This window comes from Ambystoma mexicanum, chromosome 1q, assembly GCF_040938575.1.
Source record: "Ambystoma mexicanum isolate Mex_15411 chromosome 1q, UKY_AmexF1_1, whole genome shotgun sequence".
Taxonomy (NCBI): Eukaryota; Metazoa; Chordata; class Amphibia; order Caudata; family Ambystomatidae; genus Ambystoma; species Ambystoma mexicanum.
Genome location: NC_090922.1, coordinates 585489829 through 585506837, shown reverse-complemented (window position 1 = coordinate 585506837; position 17009 = coordinate 585489829). Strand labels below are relative to the sequence as shown.

The window sequence follows — 17009 nt, the reverse complement described above, 5'->3', positions numbered from 1 at the left end:
AGAGGTTTCTATCCATGCCCGCACGTCTCTAAGAATCAACCGGGCAAAGATCTTGCCCGGTGTATCAAGAAGGGCAATCGGTCTATAATTTGAGGGGTCTTGTCTATTACCCTTCTTCAACACCGGGACAATAATAGAGAGAGACCATGATTTAGGCAATTGTTGAGTGCGCATGATTGTGGAGTAGAGTTGATATAAAATCTTTGCCCATAGGTGCGGATCTTGCTTCATCATGTAATTAGAGATCCCATCTGGACCAGGGGCACGCGATCTACTAGATTTATTAATATAAAATAAGATGTCTGCTACTGAGAATTGCAAAGTAAAAACTCCTGGATCACACTGACTAAGTGGTGAAATTGTAGTCTCAGGACAGGCATACAGATTTGTGTAATGTTCGACCCATTGAGCCTCTGCTACGTCATTGATTTGTAATGAAATCTGCGTATTAGGGTTGGTCTTATTAATTAGTGCCCATATTTGCGCAGAGTTTTTTGATCCCATCTTTTGGAGCATACATTCTCCATCAGTTTGGTAAAGAATAGATCGATGGGCCTTCATCCAATTTTTATGTTTTGTTTTCAATGATTTAAGGGCTTGCCATTTCACTTGGGTAGGCAAAGAAAAAACTACGTTTTTTCCCTTCGAAACCAGGACTTTTGACGCTGTACTTCCCTGTCAAAAGAATGCAAGGGAAAGTACTTTGTCTTCACCTTGTTTGTTGTACCGAATGTATGCAATAAGTCACTATACTCGAGTGACTTATTGGTACCTGAGATCCTCTCATACACAATTGTCTGTTCAAATACCCTGGCGAATTTCGCCAAATTGTATTCAGTCCAGTGTAATCTATTCATACCTTTGTTTACTTATAAGGGGTGGTATGTATTATATATCTCCTTTTTTCCCTGTGAAGCCATACAGTGCCATTTCACATTCAATATGTTATGATCACTGTCCTCAGTGGAGATCACACAAAACAACTTAATATCAGAGAATAATTCCCGATTAACATAAATGAAATCAATAATGGCACTAGAGTGTCCTCTTTTCCATGTGTTCTGTGGCGGGCTATCGGCCGGGCATGAACCATTTAACATAACCAAGTTTTTTGACTCAATAAAAGTGTTCCAGGAGACCAGTCTGCTATCCATGCATTTATGAGGAGCATCCAGACAGTGCAAATTTAAATCGCCCGCCAGGATAACATGCGGGTATATAGGGAGTTTAATAATCTCTAACTATAACTCTTCCAAATCTTTAAGAAATGTTTTGGTGGACATTGCAGCTGGATTCCAATATATATTTACTATCGCATATCTTTGTTCTCTTATTGTGATAATTATCAATTGAGTATATCGATTTGGCGCAGACTGGTGTTCTAGAACAATTTCTGAGGACTTGTTTAAGGCCATAAGGAGACCGGACATGGGGCGACCTTTCACAGATCGTATTGCAGGGTTAAAAACTATTTCAAAGTTGTCCCACACCGGCCGCTCCGTGAGCCAAGTTTCTTGAAATAAAATAATATCATGCTGCGATAACTCATTGGAACCATTCCTCAATAAGTGCCCGTGGCCTCGAGTGTTCCAGCTTATCATAGACAAAGATGGCAGAGGATATTGAAAAGTAAGTTACGACTGCTTTGATACAGATTGAGGCATTGGATGATAATTTTGGTTAATCGACTGAGCACATAAACCATGTCTCTGGTTAGAAACATATGTCTGCGTTAATGGGTTTTGCACCGCAGAAATAGGAACTTGAGTTGTCACAGCAGTGAGAAGCTCGAACCCTAATTCGTATATTTCTCGTTTAGCAAGCCACAAAGTGTTTAACACAACTCGTGAGGACACCCAAAACCGTGCAACAGAGAGATCATTATCGAAGATAAATTCCACCAAATCAATATCGGAGGATTGCAGATTGTCTAACGCAGGAATTTCAGCTAGTATTGCAAGTATAATAGTGCAATTTAAATCATACTTCGCATAAGGTATATCTCTGCATTGGATAATCAATGGATATAGCGATTGTTTGGGTGATATTTTTGAGTTTTTTAGTGGAAAAGACGGAAACCTATTAGAGTGCAACCAGCTTGTACCCAGTGAGTGGTTTTGTTGTTGAGGATGTATATCAACCCTTGCAACAGGACCAGCTGGATAACGGCTCAAATCAGTTATTTGTGAATGCATAGTATGCTGGTCAGCCTCTGACTTCGTATGTAATGTTGCATTTTTGTTCAAGTTGGTCATATATTCTTCCACCACAGTTTTTATTACTTGTTGTATTGGCATTTCAGATGCACCAAATGTGGGTTGCTTGGTCGTGGGTGTATTAGCAGAATTAGTAGGAATTTTAAGGGGAGCAGACATTTTCTTTAAAGAAGAAAGCTCAGGGATCAAGGGCGTAATGAGTGACTGTGCCACGTGATTCTTTTCTGTATGGACTGTTATATGGGGTATCTCCCGAATATTAGGATCCTTCAGCATCTCTACTTGGGCATTCAAGGGTCTTTGTTTAGTCATATAGTAGTCGATCTCCTTTCTGATTTCATTCCGTCTGGCTTCAACATTCTTATGTGAGATTCTCTGGGGAGAACAAGGTGATGAAGCTGCAAGGGTAGCACCCTCTTTTACTTGTACCACCGCAAATTGGGGTACTAAGGGAAATGAAGCTTGTGTATTCACCGCCCTATCATGTTCGGTAGCCTCAACCAGCGCGTCTAATGGATCATAAGCTACTATCTGGGCAGGGCATGTCGTAAGCTGGTTACTAGCTTTCTTAGCATTAGCCAAGGCGCTATATTTTTTTTGTACTGCTTCCGCTGCCATGGTGGTATGCTTCCTTTAATGAAAGCTTTAGTTGCTGAGGTTGCCGTTTTTGTTATATTTTTACCATTTTTTGTTTTTTTACAAACCAGGTTCTTTTTTGGTTTAAGTATTATTTCGTGTGGCTTAGATCCATTAAGTGAGAATATGTTAAACACTTGTTTGTCTCCAGGAACTACAAGGACCAACAAAGATTTGTCCTTCGGATTTTCAATGTTTTGGGGCAGAGAAAAATCATTGTGAATTACATTCGGAAAGGCAGGTAAGGTCTTAAACTTTATAGCTTGTGATTGTGTAATAGGGTCGGTAGGCGGCTTATCAAAAATTAGTGATTTGTCAGGGTTTAGTTTTATTTTTTTTCGGATATTCGTTTCAATACTATGTTTAAGCGTTGCTTGCCAATGTAATAATTTCTCAATCTGTTTATCGTGTGCCTGCAGTTTTCGGTCGAGCGTTTCAAACAACTTAAAAAGAGAAGAAATGGCCAAATTCATGGCATGCAACGTGGTCTCAATCAAAATGGACGGAGAAATGACTGAAGGCAAAATAGGGTCATCAGATGGTCTGGCCGAGATGTCAGGGACGCGTCTGGGAGTGAGAGCAGCAAATGAAGCGACCAAACTATGTGCTGTGTCTGAATATATGAAAGAAACTTCAGGTAGCTCTAATGAGTTCCGACAATCATCACCCTTCCAAAAAGGAAGAGTTCGAGCTTAACTCAATTACTGCAGGCTGAGGAGCCGATGAACCACAGCAGCTTTCGATCAGGGGGAGGGGCGAGGGAACATGACAGTCATGTAATAATGGACTCTCCCCACCAGCGGGACATAAAGAGTTCTGACATAGTGTTTGAGGCTCTAGATTTCTGTTGGAATTGGTATTGGACCCTGGGGATCCAGATGCTTCACATATTACAGGCATAGGGTGAAGCTCTTTTAAAAGAGGGATTATACCCTCTTTAATAAGAGTGTTATCAGAAACTCCCAAAAAGTTTTTTACATTCGAGCCTTGGGCGCTCGTGGTGAACTTAAAACAAGGGTCAATTGGTTTACCAGTCAAGTCACAGGATAAGGGTTTAGGCTCAAAGAAGAAACGTTTTATATCAGCTGGAGATGTATGTCTATTGAGGTTCGAGGCACTAGCAGGGTGATGCCTCCGGGGCGTACTGCCCATTTGTTTTCGCTTGTGGGTTTCGGCATTATCCTGAACCAAAGTTGGCCCATTCGGCATTGCACCTCTTAGGGTACGCATGTCACCTTATAGTAATACTATCACAGAGTAAAAATACAAATAGATAAGAATTGTGATTAAACAAATAGATATTAAAACAGGATAGGTAAGTGCTGCTTAAAAGAGAGGGTCCAAGAGTAGGGTAAAAAGTTTAAAAATGGAGAGTAGAACTGAATTCTTGCAAATACGCCAAACAGTACCTTCATTATTTGCTTGGTCAGAATTTACATATAAGATTCTTAGCCGTCTAGGGAACGCCCGATGGCTTGAGGAGCAGCCTTAGTCCGTCTCTCCTCCCCAAAGACCGGCTAAACAGATAGATGAATTAATACTCTTAAAGGAAGTTGAACAGCCCGTAGGTGATCCGAATGGGGACAACAAGTGTCAGATACTTGTCCGCTGACGGTAGTTAATCAGTACCTATCTTACCGCGGCCAACAGCCGACCACGCCGAACAGCCGAACAGCACCAGCCCTTACTGCCTCCAGGGCTTAACGCCGCAAGGGTGATTGGGCCGGCAATTTCACTTGGAGGCAAGTCACGTGAGCCTTTACGTGTCCACGAAGGGGCCCGCCCCCTTCAGGAAGCAAATAGCACAGCAAGAGCTCCGCTCGCAGTGCTGTGCCAAAGGAAGTCAATGCAGGAAATAAATTGGAGCGTTTTAAATTTCACAACACGCTCCTTCAAACACAGGCAATACCAGGCAATACGGGATCAGGTAGTTTGGGGTGAAGGGAATGGAACAAGAAAATGGAAATAGCAGGGGAGGTGGACACAGAAAGGTGGTAACAGGTCGGAGGGGGGTGGAGGAATACTGAGGTCCAGAGAGGAGAGGAACACAAGGTCCACAGGGTGTGGGGTCGATGTGGAAAGGGGGTGCTGCGGGGATAGACACAAAAAAAGGCGAGAAGAAAAAGCAGTAAGGAAGGAGTGAATTATGTAATAACAGAAGAAAGGAATGAGGGAAATTGAAAGCTTTTAACATTTGATTCTGAAGATGAAGGGTCAATTCCAATGACTTCCAGATGGTCATCAGTCACCACATTACCATTACAATGAATCTATGGGCCTCATTACGAGTTGGGCGCAAAGGGATACCGGGCACCGTTAAGGACACCGGTACCGGTAATCCCTTTGCGCCCTATTCCGAGTTCCCTTAGCGGGTCCCTTCCTTAACGCCTGGTTTTACCAGGCGTTAAGGACGGGACCCGTTAAGGAACTTTAGAGCTAATAACGGTACCGCAATTTGCGGTACCGTTATTAGCGCCTTCCCATTGAGCCTTATGGGGGCTCAAATGGGAATGGGGAATGGCTTTTTCAATGGGGACTTACCGGTCCCGCAAAGGTCGGAATAGACTGGTAAGTTCCCATTGAACAAGGGCGGACTCTGTACCGGTATTGGAGGTAGTCATGGCGCTAATTGCGCCATAATTACCTCCAAACTCGGAATGAGGCCCAATGTTGTAGAAAACAGTACAACCATTGGAGTCGAGCAGTCTGCAAGAGGAGCTTTCGACATGGAGCTGGTAGGAAGTTGAATAAGTGTGGGATTTTGCCTTGCAGTGGGGCTGTGTGCCGACATGAAAGGCAGCAGGGTGGGAGCCGGGTGCACAGGTGTGGTTCACGAGTCGCACGTCAGGTAAAATCGTCCCAGGAATGTATGAAGACCACAACCCCGTAGAAGAAAAACAGGAGCTTTTCGTTTTCCCCAGGAATAGTTTTCCATTGCTATTCCTGGCATATTGGAATAGCTCCGTCTTCAGACAGCTGAAGCTCTGCCAATCCGGAGCGATGTTTTTGCTGAGATTTCTCATCCAAGGTATTACACTCGGGTACATACTTGCAACCTGTTGTTTTAAGCAAGGTGCATGACGTTCTGCAAGATGCCACAGCGTGACAAACCAGGGAATACAATACCAGATGCAAAATTGTGTGGAAAAAGCAATGAGCAGGATTGTAATCGGAGAATGAAGAAAGAGCAATGCAGGCATTGGTATCAGAGAAGGAGGAAAAAGCAATGAACAGGATTGTTATCAGAGAAGGAGGAAAAAGCAATGAACATGATTTTTCTCAGAGAAGGAGGAAAAAGCAATGAACGGGATTGTTATCAGAGAAGGAGGAAAGAGCAATGCAGGCATTGGTATCAGATAAGGAGGAAAAAGCAATGAACAGGATTGTTATCAGAGAAGGAGGAAAGAGAAATGCACGGGATTGTTATCAGTGAAGGCGGAAAGAGCAATGCACTACTTTGTTATCTAACAAAGAGGAAACAGCAATAAACAGGATTGTTATCGGAGAAGGAGGAAAAGGCAATGAACGGGATTGTTATCAGAGAAGGAGGAAAAAGCAATGAATGGGATTGTTATCAGAGAAAGAGTAAAAAGCAAACTAAACTAAAACTTAATGCCGCCTTCCAACTACTGGAAGCAATGTACATAATTTGGGAGAACTTGGAGATGTTGCGGGCATGAATGCAAAGGGCACCCCGTGCTGGCTAGATTACAAATTGCTAGATGTGTGTGCTATATCCCTGTACAGAGGGAAAGTTACAAAGATACATATATCCCTGTGATTGTAATCTGAGCAAAGAAGCATTTGGACGCTCTAACTTTGAAACTATTTAGTACAGAGAACCTGGAGGAGAGCAGTATTCCCACTAGAAATACATTCTTAGCACTTTTTATTGTATGCAACATGTTTGCCTGGGATAAGCCCCCGGAGAAGCCCTTGTTTAGCTACACAGTAAACATCCCGGCACCCATAGCTGTTTCTCTGAAGCCCCTTTCTCATTGATGGTTCGCTTTTGCATGAATATAGAATTTGCTATTCCTATGAAAAGCGAGAGTCACTGATTTAGATTGCCAAGAATTATAACACTGTATTAATAATGGTTCCATCTGGACAATTTAGATTCGATTGTTACCGGGGGCGAATTTCCACTTGTGTTTTAGGTCAACCCCTAAGCCCTACAGTAGTTGCATTCCAAAACATCTGGAGAGTCAAAGAATGCAGAGCCCTGATGCACATGGATGTTAAAAGCCTTCAGAGTTGTGGAGGTGCCGCTTACTCATCTCCTGCTGTGTGGCACTGGAGTTGTGCTTACATTAGCTGTTGTTTGGTGGTAAGACCTGTCTCTCATCATGTAGCCATCTTCAACATTAAAATCTTCCACTATTAAGAGCTCTCCGAAAGAACTCAAATATTATTGCAAAAATTAATTAATTGGATGTGTTTTGACTTTTGTTTTGCCCACACACTGGGGAAATTGGTATCGTCACCAATTTTTTATTTTTTATTTTATTGGATATTTGTAAGGCGCCTATATAACAAATGGTGTTTCAAGGCACCACCTTGAATTAGGCCGAACCTTCTTCCTTCTTCCTATTTGCTTTGAATTACTATAAGGCTCTGCTTTGTTAGCTAAAGCCTGCCCTTGTTGGAGGCAGGCTGTTAGCTGCTATTATCCACACCCGCTGGCAGCGCAGCTCCCGTTAACACTCATACCTACTGATATTTTGCAAATGTGTCTCTTAAATTGATCACATCCCTTCTGTTCTCCTTCACCGCTGCTGGTCGGTCCACATTAGTCCTTTTTCTGTCTTCATTGATTTTCTGGAATGAAGACTGAAAAGTGGCTGCCATGGGCGGGCAGCTGCAGACGAGCCTGAAAACACCAGAGAAGGTTTGTCTTCTTTTCATTAGCAACCACAATTCCTAATTGAAAAACGAATATGCTTTTGGAGAAAATCTTTGGCAGGGTGGGTCTTTGCAAATGGTAACAATCCTACATTCCCCTCATTGTGGTGGCTTGCAGCCTGAACTCGAGCTAGCAAGTCAGTACTGTCTGGGACGACCCGCACGGCCAGGGAGTCTGACCCAGAATTGCAACACCCCTCTTTTTCTTCTCAATATGGACATATTATTGTGATGGAAATGATTTGGAAGCATGTCTAGCCTGATCTACCTTTTGCAGATCTGTCCAATGAAATGCCTTGCTGGCGCTTCAGTCTTACTGGCCACACATGATGCTATAGAACGGCAGGTGGCTGTGATTGTCCAGGGTCGTAGGGTGACATGTGTTTTTACCGCAAATAATATTGTAATGAAAATAAAAAAACTTACATTTGTCCTAAAATTTAAACAAAATCTTATTGAAAACGAAAATACGTTTGTTCAATCCAAAAACGTTTAAAACGACAAAGTACTTAGACTGATTGTTTTCGGGGAGTTAAAGCTATTTGAAAAGGATTTCAGCAATGTTGGAGAAACCCTGAACCTTTCTTTGAAAACTCATTATCGAGCTCCTGCTTCTCATTTGTGCTAAATGACAAATAGCAGCCAGGCATTGGAATGCCATGAAAGACCCCTGATTTCTTTTTTTTAATGTATATTATAAGTGCCTACAATGTTTGTTTTAAAGTTTCTGCTTGCCCTAATAGGGCTTAAGCCAGGTAGTGTTTGAAAAGCTACTGATATTATTTTTACCCTAGCTTGGGTTGCCTTGGATATTAAGGTACATCTAATATCTTAGCTTCTTTTGCAATAGTTTTTGTATGTATTTAGAAATGCTAACTATAGTATTTTGTTAATGTCTTTATAGGTATGCTTTCCATGTGAAAACCCTCATTGTCAAATTTGGTAAAACCCCTTTTGCTATTTTCAGACCCGTATTATCAATTGGAATGGTGTGAACATTTTACTTGCTGCACTTTAGAATAAAATGACACCTTCATATTGTTATTCATTTCTGGTGAAAAGCACAGGGGCTGGGCCCTGCAGCTTGAACCACAATCGGATCCAAAACGCCTTGTGAAAGTGCTCTGATCCTGGTGATGCCTGCACTAGGAGACTGCCTTTGGCGGTGAATGGCACCAGAGCACACGTGGCCACAGGATGCAACATGATAGGACCATGTTAGTTTTAAGGCAGATTTCCATTCTTGGGGTTCTCGCTCCTAAACTTTGTGGGTCCCCCAAAACTTGTTGCTGGTTTCCATTTTTTTCGACTTTCTTTTTGTGAGTAGAGTGACATCTACTAAAGTTCTCCTGTCACTGAATCCCTTTTTATGATGGGCTGGGGCGCCTTTTAAGTAGCCCTTTTTGATCTCAGGGTGAATCTAATACCCCGAAAGTTTGTTTTGGTGTAGGTTGGTGCAAGCAGTAACTGTATTTTGACAACCCAGGGTTATAGAAATTATTAGCACATTAGTATGCCAATGCACCCACACAATAGCTATTGGGGTACTAATGCAATATTCTACCCCTGCTCCGGGCCATTTTGTTTGGTGCTCTTTGTGTGCGCAACAAGGTGAAGAATGAAATGTCACCTTCAGTTTTGGTTTAAAGTGGTGCAGTCAGGGTTAAAGCCCCTTAGACATCCGAGTCCACATCCTGTGTGGGAGTGACTGGGTGTTTGGTGGTTTTTAAGATAGCCTGATTGTTTGGCTGCCAAAACCTTTGATTGGCAGCTGGAGTGTGATTGGTAGGCTGCATCTGGCCATCTCCTGAGTGAATGCGTCATCAGTTGGACAGCCTGTGCTTTGATCAGATGCGTTCCTGGTCTGGCCTGAAGCCTGTAGTCTAGGTGGGCTGCTGCTGAGGGTGCTGAGTTGGCCACACTGGCTATATCCCATGGTCCACTTCCCTTGTGTCCCTGCTGTCATGGGCTGGTGGACTCTTCCTGTGCTTTTCCTTACCGTCCTCCCAGCTTGTTGGACTGTCTATTCTTGCTGGGCTCTTCCTCACTAGTAGTGTTGCACCCCTTATAACTTCTTACTGGCCCAAGTGCCTAAAGGTAAGAGGGTCTGGCTGGAAATCCGAATGGTTTGCTGCTCACATCTCCGTTGGTGGATATCTTTGGTCATCTCCAAGCATTGCCTCTGTCATAAGACTGTTTTCTTGCAGGCTGGCTGTGACCTTTGATCTTGCTCGGTCTCACCTGTACTCCTGACACTGCTGCCTTCATCTTGTGGCTCATCCTCATTGGGAGTACCCTATCTGGGTTCCTGCTGGCTCATGGGGTTCAGTTACACATAAGTAGCACCCATTAGTTGAGCCAAAACCCGACACCCAAACTCACCGGTGCACCCGCCGTTCCTGGGCCAGATTGGAAAAATTCAGCATTGTGAATGCCTGTCCCAAGCCCTAGACCCCGATCCTATAGTTGGTTCCATTCTCAGGATTACTCTGGTTCCAGGAGTAATGGGGTTTGAAGTTCTCCTGTCTGCAGTTGATCTCCACTGTCTGGGTTGGGTCGGGGTTGTTCTTCCTCTCCAACCAGCTCTTCTGGTCCAGTTCTGAACTCTGGGCTGAAACTCTACTTTGGGGTCCCTTTGTCTCTCCAGTTGTCTTACTGCCCCTTATCCTCCATGGGATAGAACAAGAACTTAATTGACTTTTCCTACAGCCATTGACTTCTACAGGGGAAATCTTTGGAGATTTCATGAACTCTTGGAAAGTGACCTGTTTGGGAACTTACCTGAACTGAGCCATTTTTCCCTTTATCCCCACTTGTGGCCCCATATTTTGTAGAACAGAAAGTAGAATTTTAGTATGTATCCGTGTACCTCTGCTCCACAGTCAATAATAATGTTACAGCAACCACTGGTGGTTACATTGTTTCTGTTTCTAGAAATGCACTGGGACCTATTCAGGCCCACTACTGCATAACACATTTTAGCTAAGCTTTGTTGGCCTCCTGGATCTGTTTTTCATTTGATTAACTACGTATGTGTAGTATTTCCCTGTTACAATCATGTCTGCCATATTTTGCGTATTGAGGGATTGGGGAAATTGGGAATCTATTACTGTGTTTTTCCTGTATATTGCTATACTAATTGTTATATCTTTACTGATTGGACAGTGTTTATTTATTTTAAGGCAATCCTGTATAAATGGTATGTGCACTTTGACAGTATATTATGTGTGGTGTATGTTATTGTGTATGCTCATGGGACTAATTGTACTTTGGTACCACGTACATTCCATCCTACGATTGAAGACTGCTCTGCTAGATTGCCCACTGGGAGAGTTGGGTCTAACTTCGTGGACACGCTGTCACTTCACTATGTATGTGTCTCTTCACACCCCTGACCAGAGAAAAACATCTCCCAGACCGGATTGCAAGGCCCATATTATCTGCACAGATCATAGGCTGCAGGCTCAGCATCACGTCAAGAGATATGGCTCCGGTCCAAAGTACTTTCAAAAGTGTTTTTTTTAGGGGGCATGGCCAGCGGTGCGATGGGAAAGACGTGAGTCTCTCCGGCTCCCGCGACCGCCAAACACATCCTGATTAAATCGCCTGATTGCTGCATGCCATAAAGGTACAAAAACTCCTGACGGGTGTCGGATACCCCTGAGCAAAAGCGGGGTGAAAAGCAGCTGAAACCGCGGCCGAACCACGGAGCTGTGGGCAAGAAGAAATCCGAATGGGAGCCAACCGGCCCGACTTCAAGATGGCTGCCTGGGGTAAACGGACTTTGAACCCGGGAAGCGGGTCTGTACTGTAGTGAGACCCGGCTTGCCACCTGCCCGCTAACGGCGTCGGAGGCGGGCGAAGCTCCGACCCGTGTGCAGTACTTGATCAGCCTGCCGGAAGAATTGCAAACCCAGCGCACCACCGCTGGGGAAGTCACCCTGGGCAGGGGCCGCCGTGTTACGCGGCCTACGCCGGTGGAGGGAGAGCGCGCACCTACCTGGTAGCGCCGTAGGAGTCGAGCCGGGAACTGCCGGCGGGAAGGAGAACGTACGCCACCGATTGCACTTGCCCGGTCGCGGGCCTGGAGGGTCAGCGGCGAGCGGAAAGACGAGTGCCCGCCAGCGGCTGGACGCGGCAAGGGCCCGGAGCACAGCAGCACACACACCTCCGTTGGAGCGGGGCCTGGAGGCCTGCACTGAGTGGCCTTTAAAGCGTGGCCAGCGCGCAAAAGACACTGACGGCACCCACCGAAGGGGGTTAGCAGGAGGATTGCACCGCACGGGAGTGGCAGCCGCACCGCCTCCGGCTCGTGGGCGGGCCCTTGCCAGCCTACCGAAAAGTCATAAACCCGGCGCTCCTCCGCTGGTGGGAGACACCCTGGGCTGGGGTGGCGCTGGACTACGAGAGCCCACCAGCAGCTGGACGCAGCAAGGGCCCTGAGCACAGCAGCACACTCACCACCCAGGGAACGGGGCCTAGATGCCCACATCGAGTGACAGCCGAGGCGCGGTCTGCGCGCGGGGACACCGGCGATACCTGCCGAGGGGGGATTGCAGGAGCACTGCACTGCACAAGATCAGCAGCCGCACCGCCTGAGGCGGGGGAGCTGGTACCCCGAGGCAAAGCACAGCCTGGACCACATCCCAGAAGCAGGCGGGCGGCACTGGAGAGTGGACGTGAGTAGCAGCCCCTCAGCCCTACCAATCGCACCGGTGGGGGCAGCTGGCAAACACTCCGCTGGGGAGGGGAAAAGGACACGCAATGGGCTAGCCTAGCGAGGCAGTAGCAGCCCCGCAGGCCCGGCTGTGAAGCGGCAGTGCACCCCCCGTGATGGCCACCCAAACCAGCCGCGAGCACACCAGTTAGACCCGGAGGGGAAACCCCCCCCCCCCAGTTGGCGCAGGACCAACACACATTTCTTCACTCCGCAGATAGCAACAGTAAGTGAGCTCCAGGGACGGTGGCGGTACAGTTTGGACGCAACAGCGTGGCAACCGGAACGGAGTGGTGGGACACACTGGTGCCGGACTGGGCAAGCAAGTCATAACCAGTCCCTATGCTACAGCAGACCCCGTATGCAACCACAGTAGCAATAATTCGAAGGAAGTGAGCGCTCCTGCCAGTCTGCAGTCTGGTTGCAGGACGGCGATCTTCGCGCAAAGCCCAGAACTACACGGCGTAGCAAGAACCATGGGGAAAGTCAGATCTAAAAGACTTCCCACCCAAAGCAGTATGGATCAATACACTATTCCCTCACCACAAGCTCCCGACCTCCACTCGCTATCCTCAGAGGAGGTAGAGACAGACAATACGATCTCCCTCAAAGACGTGATGGCCGCAATAGCGGAATCCCGCACGTCAATGGAACAGAAAATGGACGGAATAAGCATGGACGTGTCCCTCCTCAGACATGACCTCCAAAAACTAACGGCACGCACTGGAGAGGCCGAACAACGCATCTCTAATACAGAAGATGGGATTCACAATATGAGGCAACAACTCCAGAGCTTCACGTCCAAGCTTAAGGGGCTGGAGGATAGAATTGAAGACGGAGAGGGGAGATCTAGACGCAACAATGTGCGAATACTTGGCATCCCTGAGAAAGCAGAAGGCGCCTGCATGGAACTGTTTCTGGAGCAGCTACTCTCCGACCTGTTCGGCCCGGACTCATTCTCCAAGTTCTTCTATAGAGCGAGCGCACAGAATACCCACGGGCAGGCCGGCATCCGGCGCTCCCCCACGCCCAGTAATAGCAACGTTTCTAAACTTCAGGGACCGAGACGCATTACTGCAGCATGCACGCGCCAAGGGCACAATCACCTTCAATGGTTCCAGAATCGCCTTTTTCCCTGACTATACTAGGGAAGTACAGAGGGCGAGACAATCCTTTGACCACCTTAAGAAGCCATTACAATCAATGGGCATGAAATATGGTCTGCTATTTCCCGCGCAGCTAAAGATCTACCACAAGGGAACCACAGTCCACTTTAATGACCCCAAAGAAGCATGGCGCTGGGCCGAACAACACATAGAAGGAGATTGGTCGTCCTCGCACGGCAGGAGGGGAAGGAATCACAGACCACCGCCTGACCAACAGCGCGCGCCCCGGCAGCCTCCAGCACAAGACCCGCCAGAAGACATTGGGAGATGACCCCCGCCTAGGCCTCCAATCAGTGCCCCGATATTCAGCAGTAAGCATGAACTGTATCACGTTACCTACTGCAACATACCACAACACCCAATTTAAGGTAACACACACTTGAATGTGGCGGTCGCGGGAACGCCTCGCACATGCGCTTTGAAGGCCCCCCCCTCCCTCGACTAGTAAACTACACGTTAGCGCTAACGGTGTTACTCCCCCAGTTACATTTTCGTGGGGGAACCACCTAAACCTTTGTTGAGATTGTCCTATGTAAGTTGTCCAGTTGACAGCTGGTAGTGTTAATGTTCGGGCGACCGATGCTTCTAGTTGGGAGAAGTATAGGGTGGGAGGGGTTGGGATTGTTGAGTTTAGTTAGGGAAAGGACCAGTCTAGCACGTAACATACTTAAGTCAAACAAGAGGGTAATAGCAGAGGAGCGCAAAGTAACCGGGTGCCTGGCATCGCCATCAGCAGCACACTCTTTCTTAGCCACAGACAGACATGGCATCACGTAACACCAACACCAACACAGCCAGAACACTGAAACTCATGACATGGAACGTCAACGGCCTCGGCAATGCAATCAAACGCCGATTGGTGGGGCAATACCTGAATAGGCACGCACCAGACGTAGCTTTTCTGTCTGAAACACACCTCGCAGGCACAGAGTGTTCCCTATTCAGACGCACAAACTATAGACTCGCAGTCCATGCAGGCTTCACAATGGGCTCAAGGGGTGTCATGATACTGATACACATGAATCTCCCTTTCCATCTCAACACAGTAACCCAGGACACTGGAGGCAGATACATATACGCGACAGGCACACTCTGGGAGCACTCTATCACACTGCTAGCGATCTATGTACCTCCCACTCTACTAACACCGATACTCACTGATATCTCCCCCCTGATTACAGAAGACACCTCCAACATCACGATAATAGGTGGGGATTTCAACGAAGTCATGGACACAACCCGGGATCGCTCACATCTTCGTAATAGAAATCCCAGTGTACCCGCCAAACTTGGCACATTCACGAACACCATGGGCCTGTGTGACGTATAGAGAGAACTCCACCCTAACACCAGGGAATATTCCTTCCACTCGGGGGCCCACGCCTCGCTCTCCAGATTGGACTACTTCTTTCTCCCATCAACTGATCTACACAGGGTACATTAAGCATGTCTTCTCCCCAGAGGCATTTCCGACCACTCCCCACTGGTGATGCAAATCACAACATCCAGGCCGACTCCCCCTCCTAGCTGGAACCTGAATAATTACTACCTGGGCAATCCAGACCTGGTAGTCAAGCTCCAAGAGACAACGCAGACATATTTTGAGCTGAACACAGAGTCTGCATCAGACCCCGTGTCACTACGGGAGGCCTACAAAGCAGTACTGAGGGGCAAACTCATCTCTTGGACGACCGCACAGAGGAAACAATATCTACTCAAGGTACACGAAGCGGAAAACAGGTAAAACAGGCAGTGGTAGCGCACATAACCGAGGACACACCCGACACGAACCGAGCCCTGCTCCTGGCACAGAAGCAGCTTCAGAACACTGCACTAGATAATGCCAGACACGCACACATGATAATGCGGGCAAGAGTTTATGAAACGGGTGATAAAGCCGGGAAAATGCTAGCGTGACTGGAACGCAAGGAGCAGGGACGCAGCCATGTCCAGCAGCTACACACAGGGGGAACAAACCCACTAGTGGCAGATCAGGACATAACGAGGGGTTTCGCAAACTATTATGCTGAACTGTTCAAGTCACCCAACACCCAGCAAACACTTCAATCTTCAATCATAGAGGAAATCAACTTCCCCACTTTGAACATAACACAACAAGAATTGCTGGAGAGGGACATAACGGAGGATGAGGTGTCGAATGCCATATCTGCCCTCCAGGCTGGCAAGTCCCGAGGCCCAAACGGCTTCCCGATCGAGCTGTGGCAGAAAGTGGGAACCAACGTAATCGCTCCACACCTACTGCAAATGTTCCAACACGCAACCTTTCCCCAGATCTGAGGAAAGCCACAATAATAGTACTACCCAAACCGGACAAACCCCCTGAAAACTGCAGTTCATACAGGCCCATTTCACTTATAAACAGCGAAACCAAAATACTAGCAAAGATCCTGGCAGACCGACTACAACAAGTCATCCCCTCCTTGGTCCACCCTGACAATGCGACTTCATGCCTGTGAGATCGACGCGCATGAATCTCTCCAGGCTGCACTCAGCACTAGAAAAAGCTGACAGCATACAGGACCCGCTGGCTTTGTTGGCAGTAGACTTTGAAAAGGCTTTCGATTCGGTGAGATGGGAGGCCATCTGGGTCATAATGAGGCATATGGGTTTTGGCGCGAACTTTATCAGCTGGGTGCAACTACTATACAAATGTCCAATGGCCAGAACTAAGGTCAACGGCTGGCAATCAGACCCTTTTAGACTGGGCAGAGGGACGAGGCAGGGTTGTCCCCTATCGGCCATGATTTTCGCAATAGCCATCGAACCACTGGCTATCCTCCTACGAAGTACCCCACTCTGGGAGGGATTCCGCTGGTCGGAAACATGGGAGGACAGAGTCTCCCTCTATGTGGACGACCTGCTCATCTACTTGAAAGACCCACGCAACTCCTGCCATAGAGTCACTCAAATGCTGAAAAGATACGGAGCCTTCAGTGGCCTACGCGTGAACTGGTCAAAATTCATCCTACTCCCCATAGGAAGCTTGGCAGCCGCTTGTCCCGTGGACTGCCCCTACCAAATCGTTACTGATCAGTTCAAATACCTAGGGGTAAAAATCACAAAGCACCTTACAGACTACACAACTCTGAATCTACAACCAGTTGTGTTGAGATTCGCTGAAGACACTCGCCGTTGGATCTCCCTACCACTGACACTGATGGGCAGAGCTGCCCTATTCAAAATGATCGCTCTTCCCAAGTTTTTGTACGTCCTGCAAAATGCACCGCTGCACATCCCACATCAGGTATTCCCCAAAATAGACTGCATCCTTCGGAAACTGCTTTGGAGTGGGGGGCCCCCGCGGATCGCTTTATCTACCCTCCAGAGGTCCGTCTGGGAGTTGGGGAT

The 17009-nt window shown here is 47.1% G+C and overlaps 1 protein-coding gene across 2 annotated transcripts in view; it reads left to right on the top strand.

Annotated features, from left to right (window-relative positions):
* Window positions 1-17009, top strand: part of SERPINC1 (serpin family C member 1) — a 209884-nt gene that overhangs the window by 39097 nt on the left and 153778 nt on the right. Inside the window, exon 2 of one of the 2 annotated variants that reach the window (XM_069641094.1) lies at window positions 3004-3093. The exons of the other annotated variant lie outside the window; for it this stretch is intronic. The gene's annotated coding sequence lies outside the window, so the exon portion shown is untranslated. The remainder of the gene's footprint in view (window positions 1-3003; window positions 3094-17009) is intronic. 2 annotated transcript variants of the gene reach the window in all.